Consider the following 24352-nt stretch of genomic DNA (forward strand, 5'->3'; position numbering starts at 1 on the left):
AATGATAAGGACTGATTCGTAATAGGCAAAAAGACAAATATTGAAACTCATGGGTTGGGCACATATTTCATAGCTTCTTAGGTTTTCTGTTGCTTAAAGAGACATCATGACTACAGAAACTCTTACAAAGAAAAGCATTTAGTTGGGGATAGCTTATGTTTCAGAGGTTTAGTCCACTAACGTCATGGCAGGTGACATGGCAGTGTGCAGACCTGGTGCCTGGGGAAGGAGCTGAGAGTGCTGCATCTTGATCTGCAGCCAGCAGAAGCGTCTGTGTGCCACGCTGAGTGTAACGAGCATAGAGGACCTCAAAGTCCACCCCACAGTGACCCACATCCTCCAACAAAGCCACACCTCCCAACAGTGCCACTTCCTCTGGGGCCATTTTCTTTCAAACCACCACGACAGCCCTCAGTGACATGTATTCTTATTACTTACAATGCACTTCTTTGTGTTTCTTTTCGCATTTTTTTCTAAGTGTGTAGATGTTCACCGGGATGTTTTTGAAGGGCTATAAGTTAATCTAGGTGTGTAATACTTTATTTGAAAGTTTTTACAATAAAGTGATTTTCATTAAAAATTAAAATGGGAGCTGGAGAGATGGCTCAGTGGTTAAGAACTCTGGCTGCTCTTCCAGAGGACCTGGGTTCAATTCCCAACAACCACATGGCAGCTCACAACTGCTTGTAACTCCAGGATTCAACACCCTCACACAGACATACATTCAGGCAAAAACCAAACAAACAACAACAAACAAAATGCACATAAACAAAAGTAAATAAATCATTTAAAAAAAATTTAAAGTTAAAAATTTTGACAGTTTCTCCCTGTGGTACCCCAGCTGGAAGGCAGCTTGCCATGTAGATCAGGCTGGCCTGGAACTTAAAATAACCCTTCTGCCGCTGCCTCCCAAGAACTGGAATTACAAGTGTAGACCACAATGCCTGACTTCTTAAGGCTTTGTGGGTGTTTTGCTTTGTTTTGAAAGAAATCCATCTTTGCATTTCCATTCGTTGCTGACATATTACAACTTAAAGTTTAAGAAATCATAAATTAAAAAAGTAATATTAATTGTTAACACATATATGGTGTTTCCTTCTGCTAAGTTCTGTTCTGAGCACTTCACGAACGTAACGAATTTAATTGCTATGATGGTCCTGTGACTCTGCAGCTATTATTACCTTTTCCACAGATCAGGACGTTGGCAAAAAGTTGTTCTCAAGATCCGGCAGTTTGATACATTTTTTTTAATTTAATTTATTTTACATCCTGGCCGCAGTTTCCCCCCTCTCCTCACATTCTTCCCCCATAATCCACTCCTCTGCTTCTGTTCAGAAAGGGCCAGGCCTCCCATGGACATCAACAAAGCATGGCATATCAAGTTGCAGTAAGACTAAGCTCCTCCCCTTATATTAAGGAGACAAGGCTATCCAGTGTGAGGAATAGGGTCCCCAAAGCCAGCCAAAGCATCAGGGACAGCAAGTAGACCACATCTGTCACATACATGTTAAGGACCTAGATCAGCCCCAGGCAAGCTCCCTGGTTGTTGGTTCAGACTCTGTGAGCCAGATTAGTTGATTCTGTGGGTTTTCTTGTGATGTTCTTGACTCCTTTGGCTCCTACGGAGTCCTTCCTCCCTCTCTTCTTCAGGATTCCCTGAATTTGGCACTCCCATATTTGACTGTGGATCTCTGTGGGCTCTGTGGGTCTCCGTGGGTCTCCGTGGGTCCCCGTAGATCTCTGTGGTCTCTGCAGTTCGATAGATTATTACCCTTGAATATGAGAATGGTTTATTCTTTCTTTTCAAATCTAAATTATAGGCAGGATGGATTTGGTGATATTTTTAAAAATAATACAGAGTTGACATGATGACTCAGGGGATAAAGACACTTGCCATGCATGCCCATTGACCTGAGTCTGATACCTGGAACCCATGTAAGATCGAAGGGGGACCAGCTTCACAGGCTGTTCTCTGACTTTTCATGTGTGCTGTGGCTCACACATCCACACACACACCATCCGTTCACATAATCACATTAACATTTGAAAGGATATAGAGCTCTATGATTTGAAGGCCACTAAGAGTCTCTGTCTCACTGCATTCTGACACATGTCAAATGGCCCAGAAGACAAGTCAGTTTTATTGATATACATAGACTAAACTGAAAAATGTGTTTATTAGAAGGAAATAAGTATTATTGACATTAATTTTTATTACTAGTCTCCAACCCCCCATTTCTAGGCTGGCCTTTTTTGTTTTTATTTTTTCATTTTCGGAGGCACGGTTTCTCTGTGTAATAACCTTAGCTGTCCCTGAACTTGTTCTGTAGAGCTTGAAATGACAGAAACCTGCCTCCCAAGTGCTGGGATTAAAGGTACGTGTCACCACACCTGGCTCAAGGTAGGCCATTTTGTCCTCACTTGCTCAGTGAGGAAACTGATGTTCAGAGTCTTCGCTGTCGTTTGCTGCCTATATCAGATTAATTAGTCACCTAGCAGCAGAGCCCTGTGTAATGGAACACAAGATAAGGAAACTTCCATCAAAGGAGGCTGGAGAGACACACTATACAACTCAGTAAAGGACCAGGTCACCAAGTGACAGGGTGAGCACTGTGGTCACCTCCCATGGGCTTCTCTACCCAAGCCCCACTTCTTATCTGGTTCGTTTTCCTCTTGAGCCACACTGCTCATACAGCTGTTCATACAGCTAAGGCTGACCTGTCCTCAGTCACAGGGATCCAGAGCAAGGCTGCACACCTAGGCCAGCCACCCTAGGGCGATTGGCACCTCGCCAGACGTGTTTGGCACGAACACCGACAAACGCAGCCTCGGCCCAGCTGGTATGTTGAGTGGAGGAAATCAAATCGCAGGAACTTTTTGTGGCCGTGCTCGCTGCTGTGGGGTGGAAAAGTAGTCAGCCAGTTTGCCAAATGTACCAAATGAGGCAGACTCAGGACAGAAAAGGGCAAAATGGGTGTCCATAATGTGTAAATGTATCGTTTACTCCAGAGGTGGAGCTAGCTTCATGCCCTTGGTTGTTTCTGCTTCCTGGACCAAAGTGACTTTCTGATATGTGTATTCTGCAGCATCCCAAGTAACTAAGGGGCCAGGATCCAAGAAAGACTTGGAAGGCAGGGGTCGTGACACGGACGCTGCTGTCCGCTCCTCCTCCCAATCAACACTGGGGACCAGTGCAGGGTCTGCAGCGTGCGGACAAGCATGGCTGCCAGTGGCTATGCTCCTGCAGTGCCGTTTGCTTCTTAGCACAGACGGAACCTACTAGCAGTGAGAGAGCGGTGCTGCGCAAATAGAGCTCCTTCCGTTTAAAAGAATCAGAGTAAGAAGTGCATCCTCTTCATCATGTGTTCCACGCCACACATGGGCTAGCAGCTCGGCGGCGCAGTGCACAGGCCCTGCCGTCCGCCGTCCGTGCAGGGAACTCTGTCTGGAACTCTGGTTTGGAGACCCCTACATCTAAGAAGAGGCTTGAAGGCTGGAGGGAGAGCTTGAAGCTAATGGTGCTTGCTGCTCTTGCGGAGGACCGAGATCGGGTCCCACCACCCACACTGGGTGACTCACAACTGCCTGCCACTGCTCAACTCCAGCTCTGCTGGTCTCCTCTGGCGTCCACAGTCACGTGCATGCCTGTGAACAAACATGTATGTATGTACAAACAGACATACACCAAAATTTTTTTAAAAAGCCTTTTAAAATAAAAGAAACACGAGTATCCTGAAATATTTTATATTCTGTACCAAGGACAAAAGAGATGGGATGTTGTGTTTTTGAGCATCCTTTGATTTTCTTTGAAAAGTGGGCATTACAGAACCACTACAGGGTAGCTGTGCACTAACTGACTGCTTAGGAAGTGAATAATGTGGTGATCCCGGGCTTATGCCCTCCAAACCCATGGTGGAGTTCCTAGCCTATTGGGAGGTACTCAAAACACTGCAGTGCCTATGGGATCTTTGGGAAGGGTCTAGGCTTATGTTTGAGTACTGATGGCTTCGTAAGACAAGAGGAAGGAACCAGGAAACACAATGCATGTCTCTTGTCTCTTCCCATGTAGAGAACTCTGCTATCAAGAAGGCTATCTTCTCAGCCGGATGTTCTTGGCCGGAATATGAGACAAAATAGATATATCACCCTCCCCCATACTTCCCCTCCCCCATACTTCCCCTCCCCCTGGCCCAGAGTTTGCTTTGTGGACCAGGCTGGTCTCAAACCTGTGGCAGTTCTTGTGCCTCCTGCTCCCGAGTGCTGAAATTAGGTGTGTATTATCACGTTCAGCTAAAAACCCTTTTCTTTAAGACGTACCCAGCCTGTGGTATTGTGTTATTAGTAACAGGGTGTGAATTAATAGAGATGGCTAAGAATTACTAGTAAAACCAACAAAAAGGAAGAGAAAAGGGGTAAAGTAAAAGAGAGAAAAAAGGAGGGGGAGAGAGGGAGAGAGAGAGAGAGACGTTGTGGGGTGGGGGTAAAGTCACTTTTCTGTTTATGTGTGTGTCCTGTGCACAGGTGTGGAGGTCAGAGACCGACCTTGGGTGTGGTTCCTCTGGCGCAGTAGGATCTTGCTTTTAGAGACCAGGTCCCATGCTGATCGGAAACTTGCACAGTAGGCTCTCCTGACTGGCCAGGAGGCCCTGGTGATTTCCCCTCTCCTCCTTCCCAGCCCTGGGATTACAAAGAAGCGTTACCCTGCCCAGCTTTTTTATATGACTTCTAGGGTTCAGACTCACACTTACATAGCAGGCATATCTCATGGGCCCTGCGGAATCACTTTAAAGAAAATTATCTTCTTCTCAGAGTGAAATTTAACTCATTGTTTTAACAAATTCACAAAATGATCGTGCCCCTCAGAAGGCATAATTCAGTCTGCAAGACCAGGAATGTCATCTCAGCTGTGGAAATCCAAGAAGCAGGCCCAGTTTCTTCAGAAAGCAAATTGTGTATCTGACTTCCCTTATTCTAACTTGCCCACAAAGCAGCTTTCTGATTGTAATGGGGCTTCCCAAACCACTGGTGTGTGGGGAGATTCCACATTAATGCAAATGTTCTAGTTCCTTTGCTCACTGTAAACAAATCTGTGACGTGAGGCTTGTGTGTTCATGGTGCTGTGAGTTTGGTTAATGTGAACCTCGTCACAGAGCAGATTCAGTCTTGTTTGTTGACAAAAATTGGGTGTTCGAACCTACAAGGCAATAAGCCAGGTCCTAATTAACTCCTATAATTCCGGCTCGGCCAGGCCCTTGGCAGATGCCCAAAGACCTCCCCACCAACTCCTTGACCTGTCTCAGGGACATACGCTCGAATTAGTATTTCCTAATATAGCAACAGGAGGGGAAACGAGATTCTAGATGTATTCTGGAAGGTCCTAATAAGAACATAACAACAGGGAGGGACTGCCAGATCCATGGGTTCACTAAAATGGATGGCACCGTGTGCATCCCGGCTACTCAGGAGGCTGAGACTGAGGCCTGCTGAGCCCAGACATGCGAGGCCAGCTGGGATAACATACTTTAACCAGAAGAAGAAGGCAGAAGAAGAGAAGAAGGGGAGGAGGGAGAAAGAGGAAGGAATCTTCCCGGATCAGCAACAGCGGGAAACGCTGGGGAGCAAGCCCCTCAACCTTCGTAAGGAAGGTATTTGCTGAAACCGGACTTGCTGGTAGAGTTGGAGAGCCCATGTTTTAGGTTTGTGTGTGTGCGTATGTGGAAGCTAGATGAGAATGTCAGGAGCAGGCCACCTTGAATTTCTCAGACCGCTTTCTCACTGGCTTTGGACTCGCCAAGCAGTCAGTGAGCCTCAAGGATCACCTTTGCCTCTCTCTCCAGTCTGCATCACTATACCCTCCTTTAAAAAACAAAACAAAATAAATAAGTAAATAAACAAAAAACTGGAGTCTGGAAACAGAACTCAAGTTCTCACGCTTGGAAGGCAAGCACTCTCCCGACTGAACAAACTTCTCAGGCCCATTTTGAATATTTCGAAACTCACTACTTTGCCCAGGCTGGCCACAAACTCCTGAGCCCCTCTCCCAGACCTCAGCTTCCGGAGGAGCAGAGAGAACAGGTGTGCACAACCACACCCAGCTAAAACCCGACGTTTTTAAATAGTGTTTCATCTAGGTGTCCTCCCACCCCACCCCACTCCACCCCTACAAAAACACCTATTGAGTTTCCAATGCAACATCTTTCAAAATGCGGTTTTCCCAGGATCCCTCAAGGAACACATTAAAAATATGAATTTCGGGCTGGAGAAATGGCTCAGAGGTTAAGAGCACTGCCTGCTCTTCCAGAGGTCCTGAGTTCAATTCCCAGCAACCACATGGTGGCTCACAACCATCTATAACAACATCTGGTGCCCTCTTCTAGTCTGGTGGCATACATGCAGACAGAACACTGTATACATAATAAATAAATCTTTAAAAAAAAATAAAAATAAAAATATGAATTTCTAACAGGGCAGTGATGGCACACACCTTTAATCCCAGCACTTGGGAGGCAGAGGCAGGCAGATCTCTATGAGTTCGAGGCCAGCCTGGTCTATGAAAGATAGTGTCAGGACAGGCTCCAAAGCTACAGAGAAAGCAGGTCTGGGGGTGGGGGGGGACGACAAATAAACAAACAAACAAAAAAGAATTGCTAGCGTGCTAGAACTTCCAGATTAGAACCTCCGGGGTCAGGATGCAGGAAGCCACCCTTCTAGTTAGCTCCAGGTACCTTTCTGCCCCTAAGCTAGAGAGACTCGACACTAAGTGAAGGGGGAAGAAAAGGCAGAGAGCATTCTCTCCCTGCAGCTGGAGGAGGCCTAAGCACAGGTCCTGCAGACAGAGACAGACTTAAATGAGGGTATGGGCAGCTCTACCTCCCGATTCTGCTAAAGTTAAGTCGCCCCGACAGCTGTCTGTTACACTTGTTCGCAGAACTGGAAAGTTCAGTCAAAAGAGAGTATTCATTCTCCCCTGCTACGCTAGCTTACCTCCCTCACAGCTGCCAAGCTGCCCCAACCTTTTCTTTTTTTTTCTTTTTTTTTTAAAGATTTATTTATTTATTATGCATACAACATTCCTTCCATGTATGCCAGAAGGAGGCACCAGATCTCACTATAGATGGCTGTGAGTCACCATGTGGTTGCTGGGAATTGAACTCAGGACCTCTGGAAGAACAGCCAGTGCTCCCAACCTCTGTGCCATCTCTCCAGCCCCCTGCCCCAACCTTTTCTTAGAGTAGAAATGTTCCAGAGATATGATTATTTCCCCAAATAATATTGAAACTCTTTCCTAAACAAGTCCATAGAAAAATAAAGGACAAGCCGAGAGTGTGGTGGCACAGGCCTTTAATCCCAGCACTCAAGAGGCAGAGGCAGGTGACTCTCTTGAGTTTGAGGTCAGCCTGGTCTACAGAGTGAGTTCCAGGGCAGCGAGGGTTACACAGGGAAACCCTGTCTTGAAAAACCAAAACTAAAACAAACAAACATTTTAAAAAAAAGTGTTCAAGCTAAGCATAAAAAGATAAGAATAGAACAAGGTGGTGAGGTTCAACCATGGGCTTATCAAAGCGGCACTCGGGCTGTGGTGTATTTACCTAGCAAATGTGACAAGAAAAGAGAGGAAGAAGGAAAAGATAATACTTTTATTTCCTACGTGTTTTCTAACATGCAAAAAAAAGGAATATCATATTCATATTGTTGTTTGGTAAGTGAAATGTGAATAGAAAAATCAAGAAAATATAAAGGCTGGGTAGATATCTCAGCAGGTAAGAGTGGCTCCCTGTGCACATACAAGGGTCTGAGTTCCGATCTCAGCGCCATCTAAAATTTCAGATGTGGCCACTCACATCTCTGTCAACCCAGGGCTGAGTGATGGGGACAGGAGGGTCAGTGGGGCTTGCTGGCTACCTCCAGGTTCAGTGATAAACCCTGTCTCAAAGGGATGAAATGGAGAGTGACCAAGCACAATACAGGCTTCTTCCTCTGACTTCTGTATCTGGACACACGTGTGTATACGGCGCATGCATCCACGCACTCACATAAACTGATCAGTTAATATGGAAAAAAAATCTTGCTAATAATAAATCAGCATTTTTCCCATCCCCGTCGACTCAGTAGTTTTAGAATTCATCCTAACAGAGTTAGCGGACGAGTGACACTGGCATGGCTTCCCACACAGAAAATCGGAGAGTAAAGAAAGGCATCCTGAACCGTAGGGTGACCAGCCTGCGCTTTGTCTGACCCAGAAAGCCTGTGTTCAGCCAATGAGACTTTCTCTTAACGAGCTATTCGTAAAAGACGGTTAACTGGAATTGGTCTCTCCTTTCTTTCTCTACGCAGGTGCGTGTTCCTATGAGTCTGCACTCTTGTGGGCACATGTGTGAGCATGTGCACATAGAGGCCAGAGGTCAACTTCAGCATCATTCTTCAGGAGCTGGACCCTGGATACCCGACTCGACAGGGCTGGCTGCACAGGGAGCCAGGGGACCCACCTGTCTCCTACTCTCCAGTGGTGAGATTTCAAGTCCTGACATTTGTATATGGTGCTGGGCATGGAACTCCGTCCTCACGCTTGTTTAGCGTGCACTTCACCCACTAAGCCGTCTCCCTAACCTGAAACATACCTGTTTAATAAGTAACGTGTATATTTACTAATATACAAGTAAAATACTCACCCAGCCAGTAAAATAGTTACTTGTAAATGTGCCTACTATGTGTGTAGGTAACAGCACGGTGGTTTTACCCATCCTCCTCGCCATCTCCTATTAGCAGTAATGTGTGCTCAGCTTATGTGTTTGATGAACAGTGTGGGAAATGGTGGGACAGTGAGGTCTTCTACTCATGAGGTTAACTAACCGTCCAGGATTTTTACACTCACTCAAATTGGCCTCTGTAGGAAATGAATGTTGGTTCTGTACTCAAATCAGAAGCTCAATTGCTAATGAACAGACTTCTTTGCACAGGTAATACAGATTTTGAAGAAACCACATGGGCTCATTAAAAGTTAATAAAAATGTGAAATTAATACCCTGAATTTCCCTCAGTCAGTTTGTTGATTTTGAAATAAATCAGACTGTCAAACAAAGCTCTATATAATGTTTACTTCATGTGTTTCAGTACCCCTCTCTTAGAGGGACAAGGGACAGACATTCAGTGATCAATATTTAAATATCTGACATATTCAAAAATAGATAGAATAAACACTACACCGCCATAATTTTAAGAACATGGAGAACTTGCTAATAGATGTTAACATTTACTTAGCTGTAAACAGTTGTCTATATTGAGGAACACTCCCAGGGCCATTCATGAAATACACACAGTAGACATCACACCCAGCCAAAGTAAACAGAAAAGAAGTGTCCAGCCCCCAACAGGCCTCCGCGACCTCACCAGCAGGGCCACACCTGCTCAGGTCCCTTGAGACCTCTTCCTTTACTTGAAGCTCCTCTGCTGTCCCTCTCCAAGTCTGCCTTCTTGCTTCCAGAAAATACCAACTACCAGAAACATGCCATTGGTCAGCTGTGTCAAACCTCTGCCTTTCAGGATTGGCGTGTGTGTGTGCGTGCGTGCGTGCGTGTGTGTGTGTGTGTGTGTGTGTGTGTGTGTGTGTCTCACTGGATCGAGCATGAGGGTGGGAGTAAGGCCAAAATCAATATCAAATATTTTCCTCTATCGCTTCTGCAATATTTGTTCGTTTGTTTGTTTTTCAGACAGGGTCTCACTATGTGACCCTTACTGGTAGAACTCTCTCTCTGTAGACCAGGCCTGCTTCCAACACTTGGAAATCCTCTTGCCTCTGCCTTCTTGTAGGGTAAAAGATCCAAGTTCACTTCCAGGTTTGAAAATCTACCAAAGCACACCAGTCCCTGAGCACAAAATGACACTAATCCCCAGATTTGGCTTGAAACCTCACCATTCCTCACCCTGGAAATCTTCACCCAGGAAAACCCCTTCCCAACAAGAACCCTGTAGAAATAAGTGTGCCTCCTGCTAAATTCTCTGCGGCTTCTCCCCAGCAGAGGCAACCACCTTCCTGTGTCTTTCCCAATAAATCTCCTGTGGGAGGTTTGGTGTGCAGTGTGACTTTGTGGTTTCCCTTGGCTCCCAACTGCCAGGATACCTTCCCCTCACAACTGTGACACAGGAGAAACCTGTCTCTTCAGAGCTGCAACCCTCCCATTGGGGAAGCCTTTCCCGAGAGCTGCAGCACTTACACTCCTGAGTGCTGGGTTAAAAGTGTGTCCCACCATGCGCACCCCACCTTACTGTAGCCCTGACTGTCCTAGAACTCAAGTTGAAGACTAAACTGGCCTCGAACTCACAGAGTTCTGCCTGCCTCTGCCTCTGCCTCTGCCTCCGAGTGCTAGGATTAAAGGCGTGTGCCACCGCACAGAGCTTCACCTTACTTTAAAGCTGTCTTTCACTGAACCTTGAGCTCACGGGTCAGTTTGATTGCCCATCAAATCTCAGAAATCCTCCTGTTTCTCTCTCCTCAGTGTTGGGCTTGCAGGCACTTGCCTTGGGTCCCAACTTTTTTTACCTGTGTTCTGGGGAAATGATTTTGGGGCCTGACACTTTTGGGGCAAGAAGTTTACCCACTGACCCGGCTCCCCAGACCTTGCTGTTGAAAAGGCAGCCACCTTTGTGGGTCGCTGATTCTGATTCATCAAGAATGTCCTGAAGTGAGGCCAGCCACTCATTCAGGCTGGAGTCTTTTCTTAGACCATGGAAGAGGTTCGTACACAAAGCAGAGAGAGCTCCCACCTGAAGAGCTTCTTGTCTGGGGAGGGGTTTCTAATGAAGAGCTGCGTATATTTGTTGGTTGAGAGTCCTGGGTATTCCCTTCATAAGGGCTTGTGGGAATGGGCTTTTTTGGGGGGGGGGCAGTTACTTTGTTTCTGTCCTACAGGTCTAAATGATTGAGATTAAGCATTTTTCTTCAAAGTTCCTTATCTCTATTGTTCCTTTCACAGACCATCTCCCAGCAACAGTTAGATGTTGTTTCTACCCAGGGATGGTTGCATTTCCTAAAACTAAGTTTTCCATTGCTCATTTCATCCACAAAGAGGAGAGAGAAAAGGGGGGCCAGGGGAGAGAAGTCCAAGGCAGAAGGAAAAGACTGGAAATGGTAGGTAGCTAGTGTATTATTTGTTGGTCCCTCTTACTGTAAATGTAAGTGCAGTGTCCACCTTGTGAACACTAAAAAAATTTTCGGGGCTGGGGGTTGGGGACCTCTCAAGAATGTAACAGGAAGACTTGTAGCATAAGAGTCTTGGAAGCAAACAAGACAGTGTATTACTACATCCTTTCATGCTCTCCATATAATGTAGTGAGATAATCTGGTCAAAGTCACTTCAGGGTGGGGGGGTTATAAAGAGACTTGTAAGTGGAGCCAACCGGAAGGTCTGCAGGCTCTCAGTGGCCTAGTGCAACCTGTTTTTCTTCAGTTATATGTGGTTCTGGACCTGAATTCTGTCTGTGTTCCGATATTAAACCACCGAAGACTCTGATTGGATCCAAATGTAGCTCGCTATATCAGACCATTGCTATGTCAGACTTCCAGACTCTGGATGACCCCTTACCTGACTTGTTGGAATAACAGAGTATGTCATGGACTAGCGTGAAAGCCCTTCAGTGCAGAGCAGAGCGTGTAGGTCAGCAATGTAGCATTGACCTTTGGCTAAACCTGTGCAAAGCCCTGGTTTTGACCCCCAGCAAGGCAAGAAAACGTTTTTGTAAAAGGAGTTTCTCCGGGGCAATACACTGGACACGTCCATTTACTGTGAAGGAATGAGACAGAAAAAAAAAAAAGAATTCCTCCAATTTAAACCTTTAGGCTGCCTTATAGTGCCAGAGTCTGCTCTTAGCTCTGTGACTTCTCAGACTGACCACTCTGAGCATCAAGACCGTGTGTAAAAAGGGGGAAATGTGTGGAGGTATTTTAAGTTGTTTTGTGTAATTCGTCAGGTTGCTGTGGTATAAAAATCTGCCAGAGAAAATTCTCCAAAACCATGTCCTCCATGGGACTTGGTCCAGTTCCTTTACATGGTAGTCTCGAGAAGATATTTAGCCCGGGTGGTGGTGGTACCTTAATCCCAGCTATCAGGGGACAGAGGCAGGCAGATCTCTGTGAGTTCAAGGCCAGCCTGGTCTACAGAGTGAGTTCTAGGACAGGCTCCAAAGCTACGGACAAGCCCTGTCTCAATCCCCCGCCGCCCCCCCCCAAAAAAGATATTTAGTCTTGATAACATAAAATTTGAAATAGTTGGTCTCTCTGCAAATCCAACACATAAGCAATATTTCCTATCTGGTAAAACCCTAAATTCCTAATTTGTTCGCAGTGGTTTCTGTTATCCCACATTCTGCTGTTCATCTAGGATTTTTGGAGGTCTCAGGATTGCTTTCTAGTTTTGCTTTTTTTTTTTTTTTTAATTCACGTGTGATAGGCAGAGGACTTCTTGCTAGAGAAGTTCTCTCCTTCCACCGTGTAGGTTTTGAGGGATCGAATTTGGGTCGGGCCTCCCAGCAGGCACCTTTACCAGCTGAGCCGGCTTACAGGCCCAGAACTGTCTTAAATGAAATGAAAACCAAGCAGTCCTAGGTGGGAAGAAGTGAAAGAGGGGTCCAGCCTCTTTCTTCCATTTTAGCCTTTGCCTTGTGCTCCCATTCAGAAACCAGGGAGGCCTTCGGTGACCCAGAAATCTCGATAGGCTGCCCTTCGCCTGTGTCTAAGAGATACCCTTTGGAGCCAATCGATGTGGCCAGAGGCCATCAGTCCTGACTGGGAAGCCCTGCTCTCCACCAGGAGGACAACCTTGGTGCACAGATCCTTATCATTAAACCAACACAGCCAGGCCGCCCGAGGGACAGCTTATTCCTGGTAGAGGAGCATTTCCTGCCCGTTCTTACTTTGTCGCCTTGATAAGCGTGCTAATTATTTTATTCCACCTTGACTGAGCACTGGAGTTTTCTAGTGTCTATCAAAGAGATGAGTGTGCGCAACAGCTGTGCCTCCAAGAAAAATATGGATTTAATTCAAGTATAACTTTCTGTGTGAGCAAGGATCATGAATTTGGCCAGAAGACATAGCCTGGGGTGGTGCTGTCTCCAGTCTGTTTCTGCCATTCTTGTTCCTCCCCCTTCTCCGGTTCCTCTTTGTCTCCACTTCCCAGCCTCTCACCCCACCTCTCCTCCCACTTTCTTCTTCCTCCACTAAACCTGAATGCTTTCACATAGAGGCTGCTCTTTGATTTGCCCTGGCCGCACCAATCCCTGTCACTAGCTCAGGCAGACATTTTCATACCCAGCAATTAATACCAACCATAATAACCAGCTACCCTGGGTCTCCTCGACTCTGCAGACCTAGGCTAAGCTTCTGTTTCTTCAGGCTGAACAAACGGCCTGGGCACCCATGACAGCTCCCCAGTTTTGTAACCAGAGCCCACCGTGCGGGTGACACTTGGTGAGACCCCAGTGCCAGGCCACACTAACTTCTCTGTACACTGTCTCTAGACAGCAGAAGCTCTCCATAAACACGTGCAAAATGCCGATGCTGCCTTCAGTGGTGAACAAGGGTTCGGTAATATCTTCCATGTTTCTTGTCAGTGCCCAGTTTTCTAGCTGGCTCCCGAAGACTCACATGTTTGTGTGTTTGAATCAAGCACACACACTGCCCGTGTGTGTGTTTCTTGAGACTCTTTATCTATCTACCTACCTTGTTTTCCATACAGTTCACGTATGGAAGGAGCTGTTGTCCGGCAGAAGTTCCCACATTCTGAGTCTGGATAGTTCAGCAGGCTGCATCCTTATGCTCCCAGGTGCCACGTTCTGGTCCCTCTTATCTTCCAGAATAGTGATAGTCAAAGTCTAGAGACTTGTGCTCGTGGGTCCAGCTCAGCTGGCCAAGCGCTTGCTCACTTTCGTCAGCTCTTGGTTCTGTTCTCATCATTGGTGGTAACACGCCAGTCCCGGCAATTGGAAGGTGGAGGCAGTAGGATCAGAAGTACAAGGTCGATCTCGGCTCCACAGTGATTTTGATGCCAGCCTGGCGCATGTAAGACCCTGTTTCCAGAAAAGGCTAGAGACTTTGTCAGGTTCCACGCAATGTGAGGAGAAAGAATATTTAACCTCAGTGTGTTTGCTTTCCTGTGGGTTACAAAGACACACAGTGGCTCCTCCTCTCTGTTTTGTACTATTAAGAATGATCAGTGTGCTCAGGTGTGGTCAGCCTGCGTCCATTATAAAATTTCCTCCTAGAGCACAGTAGTGATGGCACATGCTTTATCCCAGCACTCGGGAGGCAGAGGCAAGCGGATCTCTGTGAGTTCGAGGCCAGCCTGGTCTACAGAGCGAGTTCCAGGATAAGCTCCGAAACTATAGAGAAACCCTGTCTTGAAACTCATCCCCCCCCAAAAAAAATAGAAAAACAAAATACAAACAATGAAAGTCCCCCATTGGTTTTCAACAGCAGATTCGACAGCCATTGATGAGCACAATCTGGGCCCAATGATGTTTCCCCAGCGTGGCAACCTCGCTGTTCCTTCTACACTGATTAACTAGAAATAATTTTTTTTTAAAGTATGCTTCCTTATCATTTATTGGTTGCCATAAAATATAATTGTTGTTCTTGTTTCAGGAAAGGCAGTCTGCTTGACTATTTCCTCTTGTTTATGGCTTTTCAAAGTTTCCAAGCCTCCACGAATGACAAAGCATTTTTTAATTTGGGTTTTTGTTGTTGTAGGTGATGTGGGTCTTGTTTATTTGTGTGTTTTGTTTAGTGTGTGTGTGTGTGTGTGTGTGTGTGAGGGGGGTCAATGCACATGTAGGGGTCAGACAACTTGGTGGGAGTAAGTTCTGCTCTTCTGTCATGTGGGTGCTGGGGCTCAAACTCAGACCATCACCCTTTTTAACCTCTGACCTACCTCACAGACCCCGTTTTAGGGCCTTCCCTCCTCTGTGAAATTTGAAATACTCTCATACAGGCGCAGAGGTTTATCTCCTCTGTGATTCTAAGTTCAGTCAAGCTGACAATCAATACTAACTGTCACTTGTACCCTCAAAGCCTGGCACCGCCCCGTCCCCCAACACCTCTCACCAGAAAGCTTTGCTGCCCTGGCTGCTGGGGAGGATGAGACAAGCAGACCCTGAGCTCTCGGCCAGTCTGTCTGGTTTTCATAAGACCTTGTTCGTAGAGGGAAGACAAACTGAAAGAGAGGTGGAAGATGAGAAAGGGTGGGAGAGATAGAAGGGGAGGTGGAAGGGAAGAAGTAGAAAGGGAGCCTTGTCACCCTGAGGACCTCGTATGGACTCCTGTCTCTCCTCAGAGAGACGCGTCCTTTCCTCCTGGGGACCTCGTATGGACTCCTGTCTCTCCTCAGAGAGAAACATCCTTTTCTCCTTGGGACCGCGTATGGACTCCTGTCTCTCCTCAGAGAGAAACATCCTTTTCTCCTTGGGCTCCAGTCACGTTTTCTTCAGCACCTCCTCCATCCTGCAACCCCTCACCACCCCCACTTCAGAGACACTCAGAGCAAGCCTCCTCTCACTGAAGTTTCTGAGACCTGGAGCTCACATCTTACCATGAGGAAATGGGGGAAAAAGGCGCCAAGAGCAGCATGAGCCTACCACTGTCCTCGTCCCAAATGGCAACCTCCCGATTCTTTGCAGTTCCGTATCACACAGAGCGTCTTCATAGAGCAGCGTGCCTGGGTGGTGCCTGCTCACAGGACAACAGAGTGCAGCCGAGGGAGCTGGGAACTCCAGCATCCTTCCTACTGTGTTAGCATCTGTAACTCTGGCTTCAGTTGTACTTTTCGATCTATATGCTGCTACAGCCACTTTTATTTTTTAACATTCATTTATTTCCTGGGGTGGAGGGGCATGCCATGCACACAAATGGTAGTCAGAGGACAGCTTGTAGGAGTCAGGTCTCTCCCTTCACCATGTGGGTCCCAGAGGTGGAGCCCTGCTTGTCAGGCTGGGCAGCAAGCAACCCGATCAGCCATCTCATTAGTCTGTTACAGTTTGTTCCGTAACTGCTGTTCTCCCATTACAACCACCAAATTCTTCTCCCAGCGGTGTGACAAACTGGGCACTGACTTCATCGAAAGTTACTTCTAAGGTGGCAATCTCCAGAGTGGTCTGTGCACAGCCCAGAAGTGTACATGAAGACCCTGGGGTGATATATGCACAGTCTGGGGGTATACATGAAGACTGTGCAGTGTTCTGTGCACAGCCTAGGGGTACATGAGGATCCTGGGGTGATCTATATACAGCCCAGGGGTGTACATGAAGACCCTAGAGTTCTCTGTGCACAGACTAGGGGTGTACCTGAAGGTCCTGGGGTGATCTGTGCACAGCCTAAGGGTACACGAGGATCCTGGGGTGCTCTGTGTACAGCCCAGGGACATGAGAATCCTGGGGTAATCTGTGCACAGCCCAGGAGTGTATGTGTAGACCCTGGGTCAGATAGGGAGAGATAAGGTCTGTCATATATTTCCTCTTGTTCTTTCTTGTTTTCGATCACAGGGTTTCTAATATGCATAAAATATATTTACAAACATAAAACTATATATTTGGGAGGGTATTTTCAGACTTTTAAAAGTAATAATCAGAGCTATTTGAAGTCTATACAGAAGCGTCAGTTACCAATGTAAACTTCTCTACAGTAACTTGTAAAATTTAAAGTACACGGAGACTACGCTTAGAAGTATGTACTTAGATTTGGTGTTTACTTTTGTTTCCACGCGCGTGTTTTCGTGTTCCTGCACATGTGTGTGATACATGTTGAGGCTGGAAGGCAACCTCAAATGTCATCCCACGGAAATGTCCATCTTGGGCTTGGAGATAGGATCGCTCCTTGTCCTGGAATTTCCCTGTGGGGCTAGACTGGCTGGCTCACTAGCCTCAGGGATCTGCCTGTCTGTCTGGATTTACAGATATAGGTGACAGTGCACTGGGGATTGAACTTGGCTCTTGACCATACATGGAACTACTTTACAGATGAAGCTCTCCCCCACCCTCTTATTTCGTTTCCCTTTAGCAACTATGCCATGATCTCCCATGAAAATCAACATCAGACAAACATGGCCAGTATTTTATTTCTTTGCTAACAGAACTCCCCCCAAAACTGATGAACTTGAGATATGAAATTGGAACACTATATCTTAAACATGCTCTTATTGGTTAGCCACTTCCCTTGGTGCAGCGTCTGCTGTGTTCCAGTCCCTGGTCCAGAAGCTGGGGCCGCAGTTCACGGGCCACTGTGCTGTATGGATCCTGTAAGAGCACCTTTAAAGAAAGGGCCAGAGAAGTCTGTGCAGTCAGATGCCAGGGAGCTCGCTGTGCTCTCCTCTGTCTCCTGGCCTCCTAGGAGAACAAAAACCGAAGGTTATCCCTACGGCCCTTCTCCTACCTCTCTCCTGCACCCTGTCTGGTTTCCCAGCATGATTTTTCTCTTGGGTTTCTCTGCATGAAGTCTATCTGTAGTCGACTAATTAAACTTTGCAGTGATTTGGCACTTCTAAAAGGGTTGTGTCCTTGAAGCCTCTAACATGATTTAGGAGGACATTTTGCTCTTGCAGATGTGATGCCCGGACTCGTCTCGGTCCTCTGAGGCATCTCCACGCAAGTAATACCCTCCCCCCCCCACACATCTTGACCTCAAATATAGCTCCCTGAGTTTTCCCCCCAAAGACCCTCCAGCAAGAAAGAGAACGGAGCCAGGCTGCCTTAAGCCGTGTTGCTTTACACTGACTGGCTGGCTTGTGGATTTTCATTTTTGCATCCTGCTAAGTACCTTGAAGCAGTATCGTTCCTCTTAATTAGTTCATGTTTGCAAGGCACCTCCCCGATCACAGTGCTGTGTCAGGGGTAAGTGGGAACAAGTGGGAACCCTCACACCACCCATACAGTACAGATCTTGAGAGGTGCGTGTTTGGAGGAAGACTGCAGCGTTCCCCCACTGGGCTGCTGACACTCACGTCTTTGAGGATGGAGAGTGGAGTTAATGTGGCTTTCTAAGCCCGGTGAGGCAGGGAGTGAGACAAGAACATCCCCTGGGAGGGGCGCTACTGCTGAGGCTGGTCCTTACCCTTCCTGAGACACAGCGAATAGCATCTAGTGGTCTCCCTGTCGTGGTTCTGTGTCTGGAGAGAGAGGAGCTGGTAAGTACAGTGTACCTACATTCCCAACATGTTTTGAGAAGGAAAAAAAGGATTCATTTTAAATTATAGCATGTTCAATTAGATGTTGAATAATGCTTTCCCAAAAAACATTTTAAATACCAGTTTCATTTGCTTCTGCTAGCATGCTCACTAAGACTGCATTTATTAAATTTTCAATGTGTGAAGAATTGTGTTACACATTCTTATTAAGGCATCTGATTTCATGGCTACCTTTACAAATATACACATTAAGTCTGACTTTTTTTGATTCTTTTTATATTATTATTATTTTATTACTTTAAAAAAATACCCAGTCCAAATTCCCACTTCCTCCCCTCCTCCCACTTCCCTCCCACTCCCCTGACTTTTTTTTTTAGGAAGCTTTTTATTCTTTCTTATTTCCATGATTTTAATAAAATTCCTAAAGTGAGTTGACATTTTAAAAAAAATAAGAAAACTGACTGGAACGAAGCAGAGGACATGAAGGTTTCTATTTTACTTACCAATGGAGATTTATAGAAAATGTAAGTAATATTTATTTTTTAAAAATGTATTAAATTTAAGCCAAAAAGCGGTTTGATGCTTCCTATCAAATTCACAAAATGGCTGTTACCTCCAAACAATTTACGGTGATTCAATGTCATTTTGACTGATCCATATCTCATCCTAAAACTATAGCAAGTTACACTTTGTCTTCTAACTGCTTTTCAATGTAAGAAAATCCTCATTTTATTTTGCTAATGAAGATTCCTGAATGTTCCAGCAGGCTCCTCAGTCAATGCAAATTTACATAATTCATCTTCCACTTGCTTCTCTATAATTAGTGCAGCGTCACCAGGGAGCCACAGTCTTGTGGGCAGGTAGCTATGGGTACAGCAGGCAAGCTTTAGTCAAACATTTCCTTTTAAACCATTCTATCAGTTTTTCCTCTCATTTCAAGTGAGTCAGGTCTTGTGAATTTTTTTAAAAAAAAAAAAAACAGCTTTCTCTTTTCAAATATTGACTCTCCTTACCAACTTACAGCTTCTTCTCCAGGTCCCATTTTCTAGACGACATAAATAAGGCTCTGGAGAACTTCTTCATCAGACCAACGTTTAGGATGTATATATTACATGTCTCCTTAAAGCTTCCGTGTTTGCCAGGCATGGTGACCCACGCTGTTAATCCCAGCACTCGGGAGGCAGAGGCAGGCAGATCTCTGTGAGTTCGAGGCCAGTCTGGTCTATAAAGTGAGTTCCAGGACAGCCAGAACTACACAGAAAAACCCTGACTTGAAAAACCAAGAAAAGCCTCTGTTTTTTAAACCAGACAGATTATCATTTTAAAGTAGTTAAGGTCCTAAGGATGTGTCTCCATGGGTAGAGTGCTTGCCTAGCACATACAAGGCCATGGGTTCTGCACCCAGCACTGAGGGATCTTCAGAGTAAGATGTAAATATCCAGCTTTCTCTTTTTCTTCTATACCTAGTGCTTAACTTTTTTTTTTTTTTAAAGCATGTGATATCACATTTAAAAGGAGAAAAATCAAGGTAGGCTTGATGGTGCTAGCCTTCGATACCAGCAGTCACAAGGTAGAGGCAGGCAAACTTCTGTGAGTTCAAGGCCAGTCTGGTTTACATGGTAAGTTCTAGGACAGCTAGCTTACACAGCGAGACTCTGTTTCAAAATAAGTGAATAAATTAAAGAAAAGGAAAAGAAGAAAAACAATTTTTTTTTGTACTGTTACACATGGTACTCAACACAGATCCTCCTCTCTGGGCACCAACAAGTGTGGCCCTTGCCAGTCAGTTCTTCACACACACACACACACACACACACACACACACACACACACACACACTGGTTCCTTACAGTTTATTTCAACCCTGACAGGCTCCCATTTCAGATGCCAGTAGCAAACGCCAGCCTGTGGACCAGGCTTCTGATAGACTGGCTATAACCTGGCTGTTCCCGTTAGTTTACTAGGATCGTGTTATCGTTCAAAACTCAGCCGAACACGTGTGCTTCCTGAGTTATCAGAAGGGACATTGTAGGTGCCAGGGATGTGGCTCAGTCATCACAGTGCTTGCTTAGCACACACAAAGCTTTGAATTTCATCCCCAACACCGCACAAAACCTGGCAGAGTGGGCAGTAACCTTGGCATCCAGAATTAGAGGCAGAAGGATACCAAGTTCAAAGTTCTTTTTGGCTACAGGCAAGTTTGAAGTCACCCTGGATATATGAAACCCTATCTCAAGTCAATGAGTATATAGGAAAATAAGTAAATAAAAAGGAATGGCTATCAGAAGGAATGCAGTTAAATACCCAGCAGAGAGGGGTGCACGGGGCAGGGCTGTCTTGTGAGCTGGGGAGTACGGGAAGGCAGGCGGTCGGGGTGCTTTGCTGATAACATCCACGGTCAGTGTGCATTGCTGATGTCATCATTTTAGACACCCTCAGGTGCTCAGCTACTTAGAAGTTTTCTGAACCATTGGGTTTTCTTGGAGGCTCCATTATCTCCAGCAGCGTTGGTTTCCTCCTTGAACATTGGTGACCAACTCAACTCAAGGCTAAGGGCTGGGCTGACAGGCCAGCCTTCTGAACACCCTGCAGGGAGGGCTCTGTGCCAGACCGGCAGTAGCAGTAGTTCATGACAAACAAGCTTGTACCTCACAGTTCCCAAGCCCAGACATCCAAGGTTCGGGTGCCCTCGGGTTGGTGTTCTCCTCGCACCCTTCTGTAGTAGGGTGGAGAGGGCTGAATTTGACCCGAGGAAAGGAACTTGCTGTAATCATTAGATGAACCTTCTTCCTCGATAGTGCCAAGAGTTCAGTTCTCACTGCACTGAGGAGTAGCTACTGCCTTCTGGGGGGACACATTCAAACCATAGCATACATCTTGTCCTCTTTGTCAGCCAGCCCCAAATCTCTGTCACATCATTAGCATCTGTTAAGTTTCGGAACCGAAATGACTCACAAAAGCCACGTGTGGAAAACCTGGTCAGCAGCCTATGTCACTACTGGCAGGTACTGGGGCCGGTGAGAAGTGGGGCCTAATGAGGGAAGGACTTGGGGTTGAGTGGCCTTGAAGAGGGTATTGGGACCCTGCCTCCAACCTCCCCCAGGTGGCCAGACCTCCTCATCCACATACTCAGTACCATGACATGTGCCTTGCCGTAGACCTGAAGGCAGCCAAGCTCTCTGCAATTATAAGCCTAATAAATCTTTATTCTTTTTATATTGATTATCTGAGGGATTTCATCACCAAGAAGGCCTGGGGAGACGGCTCAGTGCTTAAAATGCTTGCCAACCAGCTGTGAGAACTGGAGTTTGAATCCCCAGATCTCACAAAAATACCAGGTGGGCGTGGAAGCCTGTCTGTGATTCTAGCTTCAGAAAGCAGAGATGGGCGATCCCCAGAGTAGGTGGCTAGCGAGACTAGCCATAGGTGGAAGCTCTGGGTTTGGGTGGGAGGTCCTGCCTCAGTGAACAAGGTAGGAGAGTAATGAAAACTGATTCTTGACACCAACCGCAGGCTGCCGTTTGCATGTACACGTCACCCTTCACTTGTGTGCCTCCCACAAGCATGCACACGTGTGTTTACGCGTGCGCGCACACACACAAATGGTGGGGGGAGGCTCGGGGATGTAGCTCAATGGTAGAGCGCTTGCCCAGCGCTTACAGACCCTGAGTTCAATCCTTAGCACCCTAAAAATTTAATTAAAAAAATTAAAGCAAATCAAATGCCCAGGAAAAAGAAGATCAGATGGAGGTGAGAGGAGCAGGAGATGATGGTTTAGGGGAAGCGCTAAAGAGGGTCATCTGGGCACGGACAGCAGGACAGAGCTCAGGCGCTGAGCGCGCGCAGTCGAAAGGCGGCCATGTGAGCGAAGAGTCAAGGAGGCCAGTGGTGGCTGAATCGGAGGAATGGGCATGGTTGGTAAGGTAGGGCTGCGCTCAGGAGGCTAGGCAAAGGAAGGAGAAGTCAGAGTGGGACCTTCAGGGACCTGAAGTGCGGTGTCCCCTGGGTTGTGACTTGAAGGCTGTCCACCCACTGTCATAATCTAAAGCCTATGCCCCAGCCCTTTCCTGGTCAGTTCAGGGCTTCTCCCTGACTCCACTCACTCGGAAGACTCTGGCCTGGTGCGCTGCCGCTGCTGGACACCAAGCCCTCGTGCCTCTCCCTCCCAGGCACCTACCTAGCTGGCCCTCCTCAGCCTCTCTTGCTTACCTCGGTGAAGGCAGTTAGTTCCAGGCCTAGACTTAAAGCCTTCTTTGGGTATGCATTCCAGCACCTCCACTTCCTGGAACCACAAGCTGAGAGCCACTGTTAGTCTCGACCCCTGACTGCCGGGGGAACTGCGATCTGTCCTGGACTGTGAGGAGAGGAGCCAAGCTTCCGTCCCTTACAGGTCTCTCTGTCCACGTGAGAGCAGTGTTACTCAGAGTGAGGACAGGTTCGCTGGGGCCACTGGAGGATTGTCACAGAGAGAAATGCCACAAGGCACTGTCTTACGTATCTTACGTATGTGAGCCCTCACGGACACAGAGACTGTTTCCATGGTGATATTGTTTGCCTTTTGTTTATTAAATTTAATTATTGTATGGGGGTACCCAAGTGCCATGATACAAATGTGCAGGCCAGAGAATAACAGGGGCAGTCCGTTCTCTTCTTCCACCGTGTGGGCTCGGGATCCACTCAAGGCAGAAGGAGTGGCAGCAACTTTCCACTCATTTGTCTGGCTGGCCCCTTGTTCATCGTTTGCTTTGAACACTTGGAAGATTATTTATCGTGTAGATGGGGGTTAGGAATGGCAGTAGACTCCGTACTCCCGTTTCTGTGCCCGTTCTGTGCGCTCTCCTGTACCTGTGTGTATTTCTGCTCCCCGCAAAGAAATAAAACAGAAAAGTGGGAGGGACCATCAGAAGTGACTTCTGTCAAGTCAAAATTAGTGCAGGGGGAGTTTGTAATGTTTCCTCCATGTTTAAAAGCAGGTCCTTTAAGTCCCAAAGGCCCAGAATCATGCAGGTACAAAGAATTTAAATTGGAAACACAGCCATGGGGTGAGCTACCATAGGATGTTAGTACCAATGACGCAAGATGGTTTTTAAAGGGATTCAGAAGGGACAAAACTAAAGAAAAATCCACAAGTAAAATTAAGGTAATTCTGTTTTTTCCTCTGTCCTCAACCTAACGGTTTACCCTGCCTAACGTGGCAGCGGAGGTGTGGGTTGTGGGAGTTGGGGCATATTTGTAATTCCAGGACTCTGGGAAACTGAGGCAGGACAACACCAAGCTCAGGGCCAGAGCAGGATACTAGGGAGACCCTGGAAAGAAAGAAGAGGGTGAGCAGGAAAAGAACAGAAAAGGCAGGTAATGAGTATGGAGTGTGTGAGGGAGGGGTGGGTTCTGGGTTGATGGTCTAGGCTATCTTAGACGGCACCCATGTGAGAACCCTAAAGCCTGGAATGAAACCCTGTCATTCACTTTGCTTCTAGAAACAAAAGCGCTGAGCCAAGGTGCAAAGCCTCCATTTCCAACCCCATGACCCCAGCCCTGGAGTAGGTGACTACTTTCCTGGGCTCTGTGAACATTAACCTAGCAGAACTCCTCCCCTCCCTCCCTTCCTCCTGCGTCATGGTGTTCAGTGTGCTGATGGTAGAGACAAAGGCACCGCTTTTGAGAACAACTGCTGGAGGAATCAGATGTCTTCTGGGTCAGCGTCTCTTCTCCGAGCAGAAATGAAGTCTGTAGGCCAAGGCCAAAGAGCAGGAGGTCGCGTTTGCCTCCAGAAGTCATCTCAAGAAGTCACTGAAGAGGAGATGGCTCAGTGTCTAAGAGCAGCCAGGCTCCTCTAGAAAACCTGAGTACAATCCTAGCACCTACCTGGCAGCTCATCCTATCTGTAACTCCAGTTTCAGCAATCCCTCTACAGGTATTGCACACAATTGTGCACAGAAAGATGTGCATAAAATAAAATGAGAATTAAAAAATAAAAATGAATTTTCAAAAGAAGTCACACAGATGGGGGTACCTAGGAGGAGAAGTACTTACATGCAAATTCCAAGAGCCAGCATCCCTCAGATGTTCTACCCTCATCAGGTCCCAGTCTGCGATCCTGAGCCAGCATCCTGAGCCAGCATCCCCAGATGTTCTACCCACATGAGTTCCCAGTCCATAATCCTGAGTCAGTATGCCCAGATGTTCTACCC

At 46.7% G+C, this 24352-nt stretch overlaps 1 long non-coding RNA gene across 2 annotated transcripts; it reads right to left on the reverse strand.

The window, feature by feature from the left end:
• Window positions 1–783: 783 nt before the first annotated feature.
• On the reverse strand, window positions 784–14400 carry LOC125412112 (uncharacterized). 2 transcript variants are annotated; one of them, XR_007235486.3, is made up of 3 exons: window positions 13712–14181; window positions 4543–4677; window positions 784–3645 (listed from the first exon to the last, which is right to left on the reverse strand). It is a non-coding gene; the product is annotated as an uncharacterized LOC125412112 (long non-coding RNA). The 2 variants fall into 2 exon arrangements; XR_014999306.2 differs by lacking the exon at window positions 4543–4677 and having other exon boundaries at window positions 13712–14400.
• Window positions 14401–24352: the final 9952 nt, after the last annotated feature.

The sequence above is a fragment of the Myodes glareolus genome, chromosome 20 (assembly GCF_982192425.1).
Source record: "Myodes glareolus chromosome 20, mMyoGla1.1, whole genome shotgun sequence".
Taxonomy (NCBI): Eukaryota; Metazoa; Chordata; class Mammalia; order Rodentia; family Cricetidae; genus Myodes; species Myodes glareolus.